Raw genomic sequence first — 17,469 nt, 5'->3', positions numbered from 1 at the left:
GTCGCCGTCTGAGGCTAGGTCAGACCTCGCCGAAGGTGTCGTCGATGCCGAGGGTGCTGCTGCCCCCTTCCAGCGTCAAGACCCGAGCCTGCAGGATCAAATTGTCTTGTAGCGTGTGTCTCCTGCGGCCGCCGAGGCCAGAACACACACCCTCGCTGTGTTGTAAAGCTGCGCCTCTTCTCCTCTTGTTTCGAGTATCTGGACTTTTTTGTCGGTAACAGGGATGTTTGTGCGAGCGAGAGTTGCTTCTCGCGGAAGGTGATGAGTGAGGTATCCGTATCCCGGAGGCGTAGGAGTCCCTCGGCTCGGTCGGCCTTGCCGCTTACGCACACTTTTACCCGTCCATGAGGCTCTGTCACCGACTCAGTCGAGAAGGCTCGAAGGATCGCTTCGGCAGAAGAACTTCCGAACGTGAAGACTTGTTCGGTCCGCGGAATCACTTATCCGAACGTGAGTTACTTATCACAGAAGGTGATGAGTGAGGTATCCGTATCCCGGAGGCGTAGGAGTCCCTCGGCTCGGTCAGCCTTGGCTGCTTACGTGTACTCCGTCGTTTTCAGGATCCACTTTTCGAAGTAGTCAAAAAGCACGAAAGACATTCTGGCAGAAGAGATCTTTTTTTGAGGAAAATTTCAACGCAGAGGGGGTTCCCCCCCTTTTAGCCCCCGAGGGAGGGTCGGGCTTTGCCAAGGCGAGGCCGACCCTTCCTTGATGACTAAACTTGGCGTGGGTGTGAGGTATATGAACAACTTGAAAACATCTTAAGGGTAGAAACGACGTAGCTGTTGGATGTTCCAAGCGTTGCCGTAGACCTCGCCTTGACTGTTGGCCAGCTTGTACGTTCCGGGCTTCTGAACTTTGGCGATGACGAAGGGCCCCTCCCAGGGGGGCGTGAGCTTGTGCCGCCCTCGGACGTCTTGTCGCAGCCGAAGCACCAGGTCGCCCACCTGGAGGTCTCGGGACCGGACCCCTCGGGCGTGGTAGCGTCGCAGGGACTGCTGGTACCGCGCCGAGTGTAGTAAGGCCTTGTCCCGAGCCTCCTCCAGCTGGTCCAGCGGGTCTTCTCAGCTAGCTTGGTTGCTTTGATCGCTGTAGGCCCTCGTCCTCGGGGAGCCGTATTCCAGGTCCGTGGGCAAGACGACCTCGGCCCCGTAGACTAGGAAGAACGGCGTGAAGCCCGTGGCTCGGCTTGGCGTTGTCCTCAGGCTCCATACCACCGAGGGGAGTTCCTTCATCCATAGCTTGCCGAACTTGTTGAGGTCGTTGTAGATCCGAGGCTTGAGCCCTTGTAGAATCATGCCGTTGGCACGCTCTACTTGCCCATTTGACATGGGATGAGCCACGGCGGCCCAGTCCACCCGGATGTGGTGATCCTCACAGAAGTTCAAGAACTTTCTGCCGGTGAACTGGGTGCCGTTGTCGGTGATGATGGAGTTTGGGACCCCGAAGCGATGGATGATGTTGGTGAAGAATGCCACCGCCTGCTCGGACCTGATGCTGTTCAGAGGTCGGACCTCGATCCACTTGGAGAATTTGTCGATGGCGACCAGCAGGTTCGTGTAGCCCCCGGGCGCCTTCTGCAAGGGGCCGACGAGGTCGAGACCCCACACAGCAAAGGGCCAGGTGATGGGTATCGTCTGTAGAGCCTGAGCGGGCAGGTGGGTCTGCTTCGCATAGAATTGACACCCTTCGCAGGTGCGGACAATTCTAGTGGCGTCGGCCACCGCCGTCGGCCAGTAGAAGCCTTGTCGGAAAGCATTCCCGACAAGGGCTCGAGGCGCTGCGTGATGGCCGCAAGCCCCCGAGTGTATCTCTCGCAGAAGTTCCTGACCTTCAGCGACGGAGATGCATCGCTGGAGGATGCCTGAGGGGCTGCGGTGGTAGAGCTCCTTCTCATCGCCCAGCAAGACGAACGACTTGGCGCGCCGCGCCATTCGCCGAGCCTCGGCTCGGTCGGGGGGTAGCTCTCCTTGGTGGAGATATTGCAGGTACGGGGTCTGCCAGTTTCGATCAGGCGTGGCCCCGCTTCGCTCCTCCTCGACGCGCAGTGCCTCGCCCTCGGGGGCCGAGGGTACCTCGGGCTGAACCGAGGTCGCCTCGGGCCGAGCTGAGGGTGCCTCGGGCTGTGCCGGGGGTACCTCGGGCTGGGCCGAGGGTACCTCGGACTGGGCCGAGGGCACCTCAGGCCCGGGCGTGTCGTCGATCTTGACGGAAGGTTGGTGCAGATCCCGGGAGAAGACGCCCGGGGGAACCGTTGTTCGCCCCGAGGCTATTTTAGCCAGTTCGTCCGCAGTCTCGTTGTAGCGCCGAGCGATGTGGTTGAGCTCGAGCCCGTAGAACTTGTCCTCCAAGCGCCGGACCTCATCGCAGTAGGCCTCCATCTTCGGGTCGCGGCAGTGGGAGTTCTTCATGACTTGGTCGATGACGAGCTGCGAGTCACCGCGGGCGTCGAGGCGCCGGACCCCTAGCTCGATGGCGATCCGCAACCCGTTGACCAGAGCCTCATACTCAGCCACATTGTTGGACGCCGGGAAATGGAGGCGTAGCACATAGCGTAGGTGTTTCCCGAGGGGCGAGATGAAGAGTAGGCCTGCGCCGGCTCCCGTCTTCATCAGCAACCCGTCGAAAAACATGGTCCAGAGCTCCGGTTGGATCGGAGCCGTCGGTAGCTGGGTGTCGACCCATTCGGCCACGAAGTCCGCCAAAACCTGGGACTTGATGGCCTTCCGAGGGGCGAACGAGATTGTCTCGCCCATGATTTCCACCGCCCACTTTGCAATCCTACCCGAGGCCTCTCAGCACTGGATGATCTCCCCTAGGGGGAAGGATGATACCACAGTTACCGGATGAGACTCGAAGTAGTGTCGCAACTTCCGCCGTGTCAGGATCACTGCATACAGCAGCTTCTGAACTTGTGGGTAGCAAACCTTGGTTTCGGACAGTACCTCGCTGACGAAGTAAACTGGCCTCTGAACAGGCAATGCATGCCCCTCTTATTGCCTCTCGACCACAATCGCGGCGCTAACCACCTGAGTGGTCGCGGCGACGTAGACCAAGAGGGCTTCTCCGGCAGCTGGAGGCACCAAGATAGGCGCCTTTGTGAGGAGCGCCTTCAAGTTCCCGAGAGCTTCCTCGGCCTCGGGGGTCCAAGTGAAGCACTCGGCCTTCCTTAAGAGGCGGTACAGAGGTAGACCTCTTTCACCGAGGCGTGAGATGAAACGGCTCAGAGCCGCGAGACATCCCATGACCCTTTGTACGCCTTTCAAGTCCTTGATGGGCCCCATGCTGGTGATGGCTGCGACCTTCTCTGGGTTGGCTTCGATGCCCCGCTCGGAGACGATGAACCCCAAGAGCATGCCTCGGGGCACCCCGAAGACACACTTCTCTGGATTGAGCTTGACGCCTTTCGCCTTGAGGCATCGGAATGCCACTTCAAGGTCGGAAAGGAGGTCGGAAGCTTTCCTCGTCTTGACTACGATGTCATCGACGTAGGCCTCGACCGTGCGGCCAATGTGTTCGCCGAACACATGGTTCATGCACCGCTGGTACGTCGCGCCCGCATTCCTCAAGACGAACGGCATGGTGACATAGAAGTACATGCTGAAGGGCGTGATAAAAGAAGTTGCGAGCTGGTCGGACTCTTTCATCCTGATTTGATGATACCCTGAGTAGGCATCGAGGAAAGACAGGGTTTCGCACCCAGCAGTGGAATCCACGATTTGATCGATGCGAGGCAGAGGGTAGGGAACCTTCGGACATGCTTTGTTGAGACCAGTGTAGTCTACACACATCCGCCATTTCCCCCCTTTCTTTCTCACAAGCACAGGGTTGGCAAGCCATTCGGGATGGAATACCTCTTTGATGAACCCTGCCGCCATTAGCTTGTGGATCTCCTTGCCTATGGCTCTGCGCTTCTCTTCGTCGAATCGGCGCAGAGGCTGCTTGACGGGTCGGGCTCCGGCTCGAATGTCCAGCGAGTGCTCGGCGACCTCCCTCGGTATGCCGGGCATGTCCGAGGGACTCCACGCGAAGACGTCAGCGTTCGCGCGGAGAAAGTCGACGAGCACTGCTTCCTATTTGGGATCGAGCCCGGAGCCGATCCGGATCTGCTTGGTGGCGTCGCCACTGGGGTCGAGGGGGACGGCCTTAACCGTCTCCACTGGCTCGAAGTTGCCGGCATGACGTTTCACGTCTGGTACCTCCTTAGAGAGGCTTTCCAGGTCGGCGATGAGGGCCTCGGACTCGGCGAGGGCCTCGGCGTACTCCACGCACTCCACGTCGCATTCGAACGCGTGTTTGTACGTGGGGCCGACGGTGATGACCCCGTTGGGGCCCGACATCTTGAGCTTCAGGTAGGTGTAGTTGGGGACGGCCATGAACTTCGCGTAGCATGGTCTTCCCAGTACCGCGTGGTAGGTTCCTCGAAACTCGACCGCCTCGAACGTCAGGGTCTCCCTTCGGAAGTTGGAGGGTGTTCCGAAGCAGACGGGGAGGTCGAGTTGTCCGAGGGGCTGGACGCGCTTCCCGGGAATGATCCCATGGAAGGGTGCAGCGCCTGCTCGGACGGAGGACAGATCGACACGCAGGAGCCCGAGGGTCTCGGCGTAGATGATGTTGAGGCTGCTGCCTCCGTCCATGAGGACCTTGGTGAGCCTGACGTCGCCGATGACGGGGTCGACGACGAGCGGGTATTTCCCTGGGCTTGGCATGTGGTCGGGGTGGTCGGCTTGGTCGAAGGTGATGGGCTTGTCGGACCAGTCTAGGTAGACTGGCGCCGCCACCTTCACCGCGCAGACCTCTCGGCGCTCTTGCTTGCGGTGCCGAGCCGAGGCATTCGCCGTTTTCCCACCATAGATCATGAAGCAGTCGCGGACCTCGGGGAACTCTCCTGCTGGGTGATCTTCCTTCTTGTCGTCGTCGCGGGCCCTGCCACCCTCCGCGGGTGGCCCGGCCCTGTGGAAGTGGCGCCGAAGCATGACGCACTCCTCAAGGGTGTGCTTGACGGGCCCCTGGTGATAGGGGCACGACTCCTTGAGCATCTTGTCGAAGAGCTTGGCACCTCCGGGGGGTTTCCGAGGGTTCTTGTACTCGGCGGCGGCGACAAGGTCCGCGTCGGCGGCGTCGCGTTTCGCTTGCGACTTCTTCTTGCCTTTCTTCTTGGCGCTGTGCTGAGTTGACGCCTCGGGAGCATCTTCCGATGGGCGGCCCTGGGGCTGCTTGTCCTTTCGGAAGATAGCCTCGACCGCCTCCTGGCCGGAGGCGAACTTAGTGGCGATGTCCATTAGCTCGCTCGCCCTGGTGGGGGTCTTGCGACCCAACTTGCTCACCAGGTCGCGGCAGGTGGTGCCGGCGAGGAACACACCGATGACATCTGAGTCGGTGATGTTGGGCAGCTCGGTGCGCTGCTTCGAGAATCGCCGGATGTAGTCCCGGAGAGACTCTCCCGGCTGCTGCCGGCAGCTTCAGAGGTCCCAGGAATTCCCGGGGCACACGTACGTGCCCTGGAAATTGCCAGCGAAAGCTTGGACTAGGTCGTCCCAGTTGGAGATCTGCCCCGGAGGCAGGTGCTCCAACCAGGCGGGAGCGGTGTCGGAGAGGAACAGGGGGAGGTTGCGGATGATGAGGTTGTCATCATTCGTTCCACCCAGTTGGCAGGCCAGACGGTAGTCCGCGAGCCACAGTTCCGGTCTCGTCTCCCCCGAGTACTTTGCGATAGTAGTCGGGGGTCGAAACCGGGTCGGGAACGGTGCCCGTCGGATGGCCCGGCTGAAGGCCTGCGGATCGGGTGGTTCGGGCGAGGGACTCCGATCCTCCCCACTGTCGTAGCGTCCCCCACGCCTAGGGTGGTAGCCTCGGCGCACCCTCTCGTCGAGGGTGGTCCGACGGTCGCGGCAATGGTGTTCGTTGCCGAGGCGGCCCGGGGCCGCAGGCGCGGTGTTGCGCATGCGCCTGGTGTAGACCGAGGCTTCCCGCATGAATCGGGAAGTCGCGGCGTGAGGTTCCGAGGGGTATCCCTGCCTTCGGGAGGTAGAGCTCTCGGCCCGTCGGACCGCGGCGCCTTCCAGGAGATTCTTGAGCTCCCCCTGGATTCGCCGGCCCTCGGTGGTTGATGGCTCCGGCATCGCGTGGAGAAGCATCGCTGCTGCAGCCAGGTTCTGGCCGACCCCACTAGATGCGGGTGGCGGCCTGACCCTGACATCGTCGGCGATGCAGTGCTGGAAACCCTGGGGCAGATGACGTATTTCTCCGGCCGGGGGTTGGCCCGCCCATGCCTGCCCGACGTCCCGGCGGATCGGCTCAAGCGCTCTTGCTCCCTCGTCGAGCCTGGCCTGCACCCCGCGGATTTGCTCGAGCTGTGGGTCATGGCCCCCCGCTTGAACGGGGACCACAGCTAGCTCCCGTGGGATGTCAACGCGGGGCACCGGCCTAGGGAGATCACCGTCCTCCGGCATGCCGAGATGGTTGCCTTCGGAGGGACCCCCTAGATCGACGTGGAAACATTCGCGGCTTGGGCCGCAGTCCTCGTAGCCAAGGCTGCGGCTACTGTCGGAACAGTCGGAGAGGCAGTAGTCACATGCGGTCATGAAGTCCCGCATGGCACTGGGGTTGCCGAGTCCAGAGAAATCCCAGCAGATGCTGGGCTCGTCGTCTTCCTCGGACCCAGAGGGCCCGTAGGTCGAGACGTCCGTCAGCCGGTCCCAAGGCGACCGCATGCGAAACCCCAGAGGGTTTGGACTCGCCTCTACGAGAGCGCCCGCCAAAGCGAGGTCGCTAGGCGGGTTGAGGCTGAATCCAAATGACGTGGGATGGGAATCGGTCGGTACCTCTTGGTCGACGAGCGGCGATAAAATCACGTCGGGGACTGACTGCACCGTCGCCTCAGGTACGAGGGTGACGTCCAGCAAGCTTTCCGCGAGCGTGCTGGCGTCGTCCGCTTGCTCGGGATTGGCGTGTCGCGGGGAGACGGCGCTCGTCTTTGTCTCAAGCGCGAAGTCGATACCCGGTGCGCCCCCCGTTGGGGTGCCGGCGCTGTTGACTCGCTCGACAGCCGACGAGGCGCTGCCTCCTGCTTGGCCTTGGTTGCCCTGCCTTCCCCTCCGTCGGCGGAGAAGAAGGCGGGACGAGCTCGAAGGTTGTTCTTCCACCACGCGGGGAAGACATCGTCGATTCCGCCGCCGACGGGCGGGCTGTCGGTCGCCATTGTCGTCGTCGCGCGGCGGTGGAAGGAGTATCATGTCGTAGCCGCCGTCGAGGGACATGAACTCAAGGCTCCCGAAACGGAGCACCGTCCCGGGTTGGAGAGGTTGCTGGAGACTGCCCATCTGGAGCTTGACGGGAAGCTGTTCTTCAACACGCAGCAGGCCCCTACCTGGCGCGCCAACTGTCGGCGTTTCGAGACCGGGGGGTCCCTGAGCCGACGAGTGAATGTCGCCGCGTGCCCCAGCCCAGATGGGTCGAGCGCGAGGGCGAGCACGAAGGGAGGAGAGCGAGGCGGCCGGAGACCGGCGTGAGAGAGGTGGGAATCCCGCGGCCTTCGTGTTCGTCCCACGCCCAGGTCGGGTGCGCTTGCAGTAGGGGGTTACAAGCGTCCACGTGGGAGAGGGAGCGAGCGGCCCCCAAGCGAGCGCCTGTCTCGTCCTCGTCCCCGCGCGGCCAACCCTCTCTAAGAGGGCCCTGGTCCTTCCTTTTATAGGCGTAAGGAGAGGATCCAGGTGTACAATGGGGGGTGTAGTAGCGTGCTACGTGTCTAGCGGAGGAGAGCTAGCGCCCTAAGTACATGCCGTTGTGGCAGCCGGAGAGATTTTGGCACCCAGCTGGTGTGATGTCGTGGCCGTCGGAGGAGCGATGGAGCCTGGCGGAGGGACAGCTATCGGAGCGGTTGAGTCCTTGCTGACGTCCTCTTGCTTCCGTAAGGGGGCTGAGAGCCGCCGTCGTCACAGAGTATGCGGGGCGCCATCATTGCTTATCTGGCGGAGCGAGCCAGATGGGACACCGGTCTTGTTTCCTGCGGCCCGAGTCAGCTCGGGGTAGGGCGATGATGGCGCCTCCTGTTGACGTGGCTGGTCTGCGCCCTAGGTTGGGCGATGTGGAAGCTCCTCCGAGGCCGAGGTCGAGTCTGTCTTCCGTGGCCGAGGTCGAGTCCGAGCCCCTGGGTCGGGCGAGGCGGAGTTCGTCGTCTTCTAGGGCTGAGCCCAAGTCCGAGCTCTGGGTCGGGTGGAGCGGAGTTCGTCGTCTTCTGGGGCCGAGCCCAAGTCTGAGCCCTAGGTCGGGCGGAGCGGAGTTCGCCGTCTTCCGGGACTTAGCCCGAGTCCGAGCCCTGGGTCGGGCGGAGTGGAGTTCGTCGTCTTCTAGGGCTGAGCCCAAGTCCGAGCCCTGGGTCGGGCGGAGCGGAGTTCATCGTCTTCCGGGACTTAGCCCGAGTCCGAGCCCTGGGTCGGGCGGAGCGGAGTTCGCCGTCTTCCGGGGCTGAGCCCGTGTCCGAGCCTTGGGTCAGGCGGAGCGGAGTTCGCCGTCTTCCTGGCTGAGCCCGTGTCCGAGCCCTGGGTCGGGCGGAGCGGAGTTTCCTATGATGCCTTCGGCAGGGCCTGACTGCCTGTCAGTCTCACTCTGTCAAGTGGCACCGCAGTCGGAGTGGCGCAGGCGGCGCTGTCCTCCCGCCAGATCGGTCAGTGGAGCGGCGAAGTGACGGCGGTCACTTCGGCTCTGCCGGCCGGGGGGCGCATGTCAGGATAAAGGTGTCAGGCCACCTTTGCATTAAATGCTCGATTTGGTCGGCTGGTGCGGCGATTTGGTCAGGGTTGCTTCTTAGCGAAGGCAGGGCCTCGGGCGAGCCGGAAATATGTTCGCCGTTGGAGGGGGCCTCGGGCGAGACGGAAATCCTCCGGGGTCGGCTGCCCTTGTCCGAGGCTAGGCTCGGGCGAGGCGTGATCGAGTCGCTCGAATGGACTGATTCCTGACTTAATCGCACCCATCAGGCCTTTGCAGCTTTATGCTGATGGGGGTTACCAGCTGAGAATTAGGAGCCTTGAGGGTACCCCTAATTATGGTCCCCGACAAAAGGGTTCTTTGCAGAGTGTTTTTTCGGGCACTCGACAAAGACTTTGCCAAGTGTCGAAAAGCACCAGCAAAGAAAAGCACTCAGTAAATTAAGAATTGCATAAAACCCAAAAAACAACATTTTTTAATTAGGGGAACAACCCACAACCAACATTATTGCTCTACCCATCGCCTTATCATTTCACCATGTTTTAACTGAATTCACGTGTTTTGTGTTTGGTGAGATTTTTTGCACTCGACAAAGGTTTTGCCGAGTGTTACACTTGGCAAAGAACACTCAACAAATGATTTATCAGTAAAGGATTCTTTGCAGAGTGGTTTTTTCGAGACTTGCCGAGTGCCAAAAAGCACCGACAAAGAAAAATACTCAGTAAATTAAGGATCACATAAAACCAAAAACAACATTTTTAATTAGGGGAACAACCCCACCCACAACCAATGTTATTGCTCTACCCATCGCCCTATAATTTTCATTATTTTTAAACTGAATTCACATGTTTTGTGTTCGGTGAGATTTGAACTCACCAACCTGAAAGCGAAATGTGCCCTTGGGCTATTTCTATTATGTTTTGGTGATTATATGCTCAACACATATTGTTTTTGTCTAAATATGAGCTAAGAGTTAAAGAGAAGCAAAAAGAAAAAGCAAGGTATGATTCTAGCCATAGTAAATTGTTTTTGGTACTAACATTATTCTCTAAGTTCTATGAGACTTCTCAAAGCGAGAGAAATCGAATTAGCGAAGGATGGCTAAGGCAAGCCAGACTTGCACCAGCCTACAGTGCACCGGATAGTGTCCGGTCCCAAGCTGGCGCCCCGGCGAACTGGCTACTCTCGATAAAAGTTGGGGCACCGCGACTAAAATTCACCGGACTATCCGGTGTGCCAGCCGCGCCCACGCCAACGGTCGGCCGCGCGATTAGCAGGCGACATGTGGACACCACCAACGGTCACCAAGTCGCACCGTACTGTCCGGTGTGCCACGGGGCCGGTGGCTGCAACAATCGGCTTTGCCAAACAAGGAAGGGAATCATGCACTGTTCACTATCCGGTGGTGCACAGGACTGTCCGATGCGCCCACAGACATAAGGCAACCAGAGCCTTCCAAATGGAACTCCAATGGCTCCTAGCTGCCTTAGGGCTATAAAAGGGAACCCTAGGCGCATGGAGCAGGATACTAAGCATCCATTGAACATCCTACAACGCCTAGACTTCACAAGCACACATTCGTTTCATTGTGATAGATATTTGAGCACTTCTTTGAGCTGTAACTCCGATGCGCTGTTTCGTGTGCTCGGTTCTTGACTTGTGTGCATGTTGTTACTGCGTCTCTAGTTCTTGTGTGTGTTTCTAATCCCTTCCTTACTCTTGTGGTTTACTTGTGATCAAATTTTGTAAGGGTGAGAGACTCCAACTTGTGGAGGTTTCTCACAAAGGGAATACTTGAGAAAAGGAAGAAAATTGTGGTACTCAAGTTAGATCTTTGGATCACTTGAGAGGGTTGAGTGCAACCCTTGACCGAAGGAGGTCACTATAACATGGATAAAAGCATTGGCCAAACAACGGGATAAAATCACCGTGTCACTTGTGCATTTCTTTAGTATGTTTGTCCTTCTTCCATAGAGTTCTCACATATTCACTTGCGCTATTGTTCCAAAATTTAATACGTATCTTAAAGGAACAATCAAGTGAAAAGTTCTCTTCCTCTCTCTCTATTCACATCAACTTGGTTTTGATTTCACTAACATTTATAAACCAAGTTTGTGTTGTTTAGAGTTGATTATTGCAGGATTATCTATTCACCCGCCCCCTCTAGGTGCTCTCAATTGGTATCAGAGTTGTTCCCTTCATCAAGGGACTAACCGCCCGAAGAGATGGATCCTAAAGGCAAGGGGATGGTGATCAACGACAAGGAGAAGAAGACTCTCTATGTTGATGAGCCAAAAGGTGACAAGCCCACCGACTCAGGCTCAAACAACAAGAAGGATGGAAAGAAGAAGATGCGCATCAAGAAGATCATCTACTGCGACAGCGACACCTCCTCTTCTTCACCAAAGGATGACAAAGAAGAAGACTCGTCCACGAAAAAGAAATAGTTAATTACCTATTCCACTCAGAACCCCCACTTTGATACAAGAGCTAGTGCATTCACTCCTAGACACATTTCCAAAGATCAAACCCTCTCTGAGTCTAGAATTCATCTCAACCATTTAGTGACTTGAGAGAGAGTGTGTTCGTGTTCTTTTGCGCTCTTGTTTCTTGGATTGTCTTTCTTCTTTATCATTCTTGTTCTCAAGTGACTTGTAATCAAAGCAAGGGACACCTAAGTGTGTGGTGGTCCTTACGGGGTCTTTGTGACCCGTTTGATTAAGGAGAAGGCCCACTCGGTCTAAGTGACCATTTGAGAGAGGGAAAGGGTTGAAATAGACCCGGTCTTTGTGACCTCCTCAACGGGGACTAGGTTCTTTGGAACCAAACCTCGGTAAAACAAATCATCGTGTTCATTCGCCTTGATTCTTGTGTGATTTGTTTTCCCCTCTCTTCCCGACTTGAATTTAACTCTAACGCTAACCACGGCTTGTAGTGTGTGTTTAAAGTTATAAATTTCAGGTTTCACCTATTCACCCCCCTCTAGGCGACTTTCAATTGGTATCAGAGCCAGTGCTTCATTAAGAGTCTAACCAACTCGAAGTGATGTCTGGAGATCATGCCAAGAGGGAGATCATGACCGGCAACAAGTCCGCAAGCTCGGGGAGGACTCTCTCAAGGGAGTCCGGCAACAAACACAAGGAGGAATCCTGTTCCTCCATCAAGTCACATCGGAAAGGTGACAAGAAGAAGATGAAAAAGGTGGTCTACTACAAGACCGACTCTTCGTCACCCTCCACATCAAGCTCCGAGTCATCCATTGCTTCTAAGTGCCATGACCACAAGAAGTATAATAGGATGCCTCTTCGCTATCCCCGTATTTCAATGCGCGCTCCATTACTTTCCGTTCCCCTAGGCAAACCACCATATTTTGATGGTGAAGATTATTGTATGTGGAGTGATAAAATGAGGCATCATTTAACCTCACTCCACGAAAGCATATGGGACATAGTTGAATTTGGAGCGCAGGTACCACAAGTGGGGGACAAAGACTATGACTCGAACGAGGCTGCCCAAATTAGGCACTTTAACTATCAAGCCACGTCTATACTCCTCACTTCCTTGTGTCGAGAGGAGTATAACAAGTTGCAAAAGTTAAAGAGCGCCAAAGAATTTTGGGACATCCTCAAGACCGCACACGAAGGGGACGAAGTGACCAAGATCACCAAGCGTGAAACGATCGAGGGAGAACTCGGTCGATTCGTCCTCAACAAAGGGAAAGAGCCGCAAGCCATGTACAACCGGCTCAAGACAATGGTCAACCAAGTGCGCAACCTCGGGAGCACCAAATGGGATGACCATGAAATGGTCAAGGTTATTATAAGATCCCTTGTTTTTCGTAATTCTACTCAAGTGCAATTAATTCGTGGGGATCCTATATATAAAGTAATGTCTCCCGAGGAAGTTTGTGAGCTTTGAGCTAATGATCAAAGACTCCAAACACATTGTCAACCTGGAGCAAGGCACCACCTCCACACCCGAGGTGCAACCCGTCGCATTCAAAGCGACGAAAGAAAAGAATGAGGAGTCTACATCAAGTAGGCTTCCAATTGACGCCTCCAAGCTCGACAACGAGGAAATGGCGCTCATCATCAAGAGCTTCCACCAAATCCTCAAGCAAAGGAGGGGGAAGAACTACAAGTCCCACTCCAAGAAAGTGTGCTACCGGTGTGGTAAGTCCGGTCACTTTATTGCTAAATGTCCAATTTCTAGTGAAAGTGACAGGGACGAAGACAAGAAGGGGAAGAAGAAGATAAGAAGAGGTACTACAAGAAGAAGGGCGGCGATGCCCACATATGTCGGGAATGGGACTCCGACGAGAGCTCCACCGACTCCTCCTCCGACGAGGACGCCTCCAACATCGCCGTCAACAAAGGCCTACTCTTCCCCAACGTTGGCCACAAGTGTCTCATGGCTAAGGATGGCAAGAAAAGGAAGGTACACTCTAGAACCACCCCCAAATATACAACATCTAGTGATGAGGGTAGCTCTAGTGATAGTGAAGATAATTTAATGTCTCTTTGCCAACCTTAGCATGGACCAAAAGAAAAAAATTAAATGAATTAATTGAAGCCATTAATGAGAAGGATGAACTCTTGGATAGCTAAGAGGACTTTCTCATTAAAGAAAACAAAAAATTTGTTAAACTAAAAAATGCTTATGCTCAAGAAGTACAAAAATGTGAAAACTTAACTAAGGAGCTTAGCATTTGTTATAATTCAATTTCTAGTCTTAGAAATGAAAATGCTAGTTTAGTTTATAAGGTTAAAGAATTGAATGTTTGCAATGATTTCATTTCCTGTCTTAGAAATAAAAATGTTATATTAAATGCTAAGATAGAAGAATTAAATGTTTGCAAACCATCTACATCTACTGTTGAGCATGTTTCCATTTGCACTAGATGTAGAGATATTAATGTTGATGCTATAGATGATCACCTTGCCATGATTAAGAAACAAAATGATCACATAGCTCAATTAAATGCTAAAATTGCCGAGCATGAACTAGAAAATAAAAAATTTAAATTTTTGCTCGTAGTATGCTCTATAATGGGAGACACCCTGGCATTAAGGATGGCATTGGTTTCCAACAGGGAAGCAATGTCAAGCTTAATGCCCCTAAGAAACTGTCTAATTTTGTTAAGGGCAAAGCTCCCATGGTTCAGGATAGTGAAGGCTACATTTTATATCCTGCTAACTATCCTGAGCACAAAATTAGGAAGATTCATGCTAGGAAACCTCATAATGTTTCTCACCATGCATTTATGTATAAAAATGAGGCGTCTAGTTCTAGGCATACCACACATGTTAAAATGCCTAGAAAGAAAATTCCTGCTGCATCAAATGAGCATAATGTTTCATTTAAGACTTTTGATGCATCTTATGTGTTAACTAACAAATCAGGCAAAGTAGTTGCCAAATATGTTGGGGGCAAACACAAGAGTCCTAAGACTTGTGTTTGGGTACCCAAGGTGCTTGTTTCTAACGTCAAAGGACCCAAGACTGTTTGGGTACCTAAGAACAAGGCCTAAACTTGTTTTGTAGGTTTATGCATCCGGTGGTTAAAGTTGGATAATCGATAGCGGGTGCACAAACCACATGACAGGGGAGAAAGGAATGTTCTCCTCCTATGAGAAAAACGAAGATCCTCAACGAGCTATCACATTCGGGGATGGAAATCAAGGTTTGGTCAAAGGATTGGGTAAAATTGCTATATCACCAGACCATTCTATTTCTAATGTTTTTCTAGTAGATTATTTAGATTACAATTTGTTTTTTGTTTCTCAATTATGCAAAATGGGCTACAACTATCTATTTACAGATATATGTGTCACTGTCTTTAGAAGAAGTGATGATTCAATAGCATTTAAGGGAGGGTTAGAAGGACAACTATATTTAGTTGATTTTAATGAGAATAAAGATGAACTTAACACTTGCTTAATTGCTAAGACTAATATGGGCTGGCTCTGGCATTGCCGACTAGCCCATGTTGGAATGAAGAATCTTCATAAGCTTATAAAGGGAGAGCACATATTAGGGCTAACCAATGTTCATTTTGAGAAAGACAGGGTTTGTAGCGCATGCCAAGCATGAAAGCAAGTTGGAGTCCACCATCCACACAAAAACATAATGACAACGGACATGCCGCTCGAGCTACTCCACATGGACCTATTCGGCCCGATCGCTTACATAAGCATCAGCAGGAGTAAGTACTGTCTTGTTATTGTGGATGATTATTCTCGCTTCACTTGGGTGTTCGTTTTGCAGGAAAAATCACAAACCCAAGAGACCTTAAAAGGATTCTTAAGACGGGCTCAAAACGAGTTTGGACTAAGGATAAAAAAGATAAGAAGCGATAATGGGACGGAGTTCAAGAATTCACAAATTGAAGGTTTTCTTGAGTAAGAGGGCATCAAGCATGAGTTCTCTTCTCCCTACACACCTCAACAAAATGGTGTAGTGGAGAGGAAGAATAGAACTCTATTGGACATGGCAAGGACCATGCTTGATGAGTACAAGACTCCAGACCGGTTTTGGGCTGAGGCGATTAACACCGCCTGCTACTCCATCAACTGGTTATATCTTCACCAAATCCTCAAGAAGACATCATATGAACTCCTCACTGGTAAAAATCCCAATGTTTCATATTTTAGAGTCTTTGGGAGTAAATGCTTTATTCTTGTTAAAAGAGGTAGAAAATCTAAATTTGCTCCTAAAGCTGTAGAAGGCTTTTTACTTGGTTATGACTCAAACACAAGGGCATATAGAGTCTTCAACAAATCCACTGGATTGGTTGAGGTTTCTTGTGACATTGTGTTTGTTAAAACTAATGGCTCCCAAGTGGAGCAAGTTGATCTTGATGAATTATATGGTGAAGAGGCTCCATGCGTCGCGTTAAGGAACATGTCCATTGAGGATGTGTGTCCTAAGGAATTCGAAGAGCTTCCACAAACACAAGATCAACCGTCATCTTCCAATCAAGCATCTCCACCTACCCAAGACGAGGATCAGGCTCAAAATGATGAAGATCAAGAGGATGAGCTACCTCAAGAAGAGGACAATGATCAAGGGGGAGATGAAGTTAATGAAGACAAGGAAGATGATCAAGAAATTCAGGGTCAAAGACCGCCACACCCAAGAGTCCACCAAGTAATTCAAAGAGATCACCCCGTCAACTCCATCCTTGGTGACATTCATAAGGGGGTAACCACTAGATCTCGAGTTGCTCATTTCTGTCAAAATTACTCTTTTGTGTCCTCTATTGAGCCATATAGGGTGGAGGATGCACTAAGAGATCCGGACTAGGTGCTGGCTATGCAAGAGGAGTTCAACAACTTCACGAGGAATGAGGTATGTCATTTAGTTCCATGTCCTAATCAAAATGTTGTAGGTACCAAGTGGGTATTCCACAACAAGCAAGATGAGCATGGTGTGGTGACAAGAAACAAAGCCCGACTTGTGGCCAAAGGTTATTCACAAGTCGAAGGTTTGGATTTTGATGAAACTTATGCACCCGTAGCTAGGCTTGAGTCAATTCTAATATTACTTGCCTATTCTACTTACCATGGTTTTGAGCTTTATCAAATGGACATGAAAGTGCCTTCCTCAATGGACCTATCAAGGAAGAGGTCTATGTTGAGCAACCTCTTGGCTTTGAAGATAATGAGTACCCTAACCATGTGTATAAGCTCTCAAATGTGCTTTATGTGTTCAAGCAAGCCCCAAGAGCATGGTATGAATGCCTGCGAGATTTTCTTATCACTAATGGCTTCAAAGTTGGAAAAGCCAATCCTACTCTCTTTACTAAGATTGTTGCAAAAGACTTGTTCGTATGCCAAATTTTTGTTGATGATATTATATTTGGGTCTACTAACAAGTCAACTTGTGAAGAGTTTAGTAGGATCATGATACAGAAATTCGAGATGTCAATGATGGGGGAGTTGAAGTATTTCCTAGGATTTCAAATCAAGCAACTCCAAGATGGCACCTTCATCTGCCAAATAAAGTACATTCAAGACATACTTAAGAAGTTTGGAATGAAGGATGGCAAACCCATCAAGACACCCTTGGAAACTAATGGGCATCTCAACCTCGACACGAGAGGTAAATCCATAGATCAAAAGGTATACCGGTCGATGATAGGATCTTTACTCTATTTATGTGCATCTCAACCAGATATTATGCTTTCCGTATGCATGTGTGCAAGGTTCCAGGCAGATCATAAGGAAGTTCACCTTAGGGCTGTGAAGAGAATCATGAGATACTTAGTTTACACTTCTAAGTTTAGGCTTTGGTACCCTAAGGGACCCACTTTTGATTTAATAGGATATTCCGGTGCCGATTGGGCAGGGTGTCAAATTGATAGAAAGAGCACATCAGGGACTTATTAGTTTCTGGGAAGATCTCTGGTGTCATGGGCTTCAAAGAAACAAAACTCAGTAGCTCTTTCCACCACCGTAGCCGAGTATATTGCCGCAAGCCATTGTTGTGCGCAATTACTTTGGATGAGGCAAACCCTCAGGGGCTATGACTACAAATTGAGCAAAGTCCCTCTCCTATGTGATAATGAGAGTGCAATCCTCATGGCGGATAATCCCGTTGAACCCAGCCACACTAAGCACATAGATATTCGGTATCACTTTCTGAGGGATCACCAACAAAAGGGAGATATCGAAATCACTTATGTTAACACTCAAAACCAATTAGTCGATATCTTTACCAAGCCACTAGATGAGAAAATCTTTAGCAAACTTAGGAATGAGCT

Source organism: Zea mays, chromosome 4, assembly GCF_902167145.1.
Source record: "Zea mays cultivar B73 chromosome 4, Zm-B73-REFERENCE-NAM-5.0, whole genome shotgun sequence".
Lineage (NCBI taxonomy): Eukaryota > Viridiplantae > Streptophyta > Magnoliopsida > Poales > Poaceae > Zea > Zea mays.
This window is presented reverse-complemented; position numbering follows the sequence as displayed.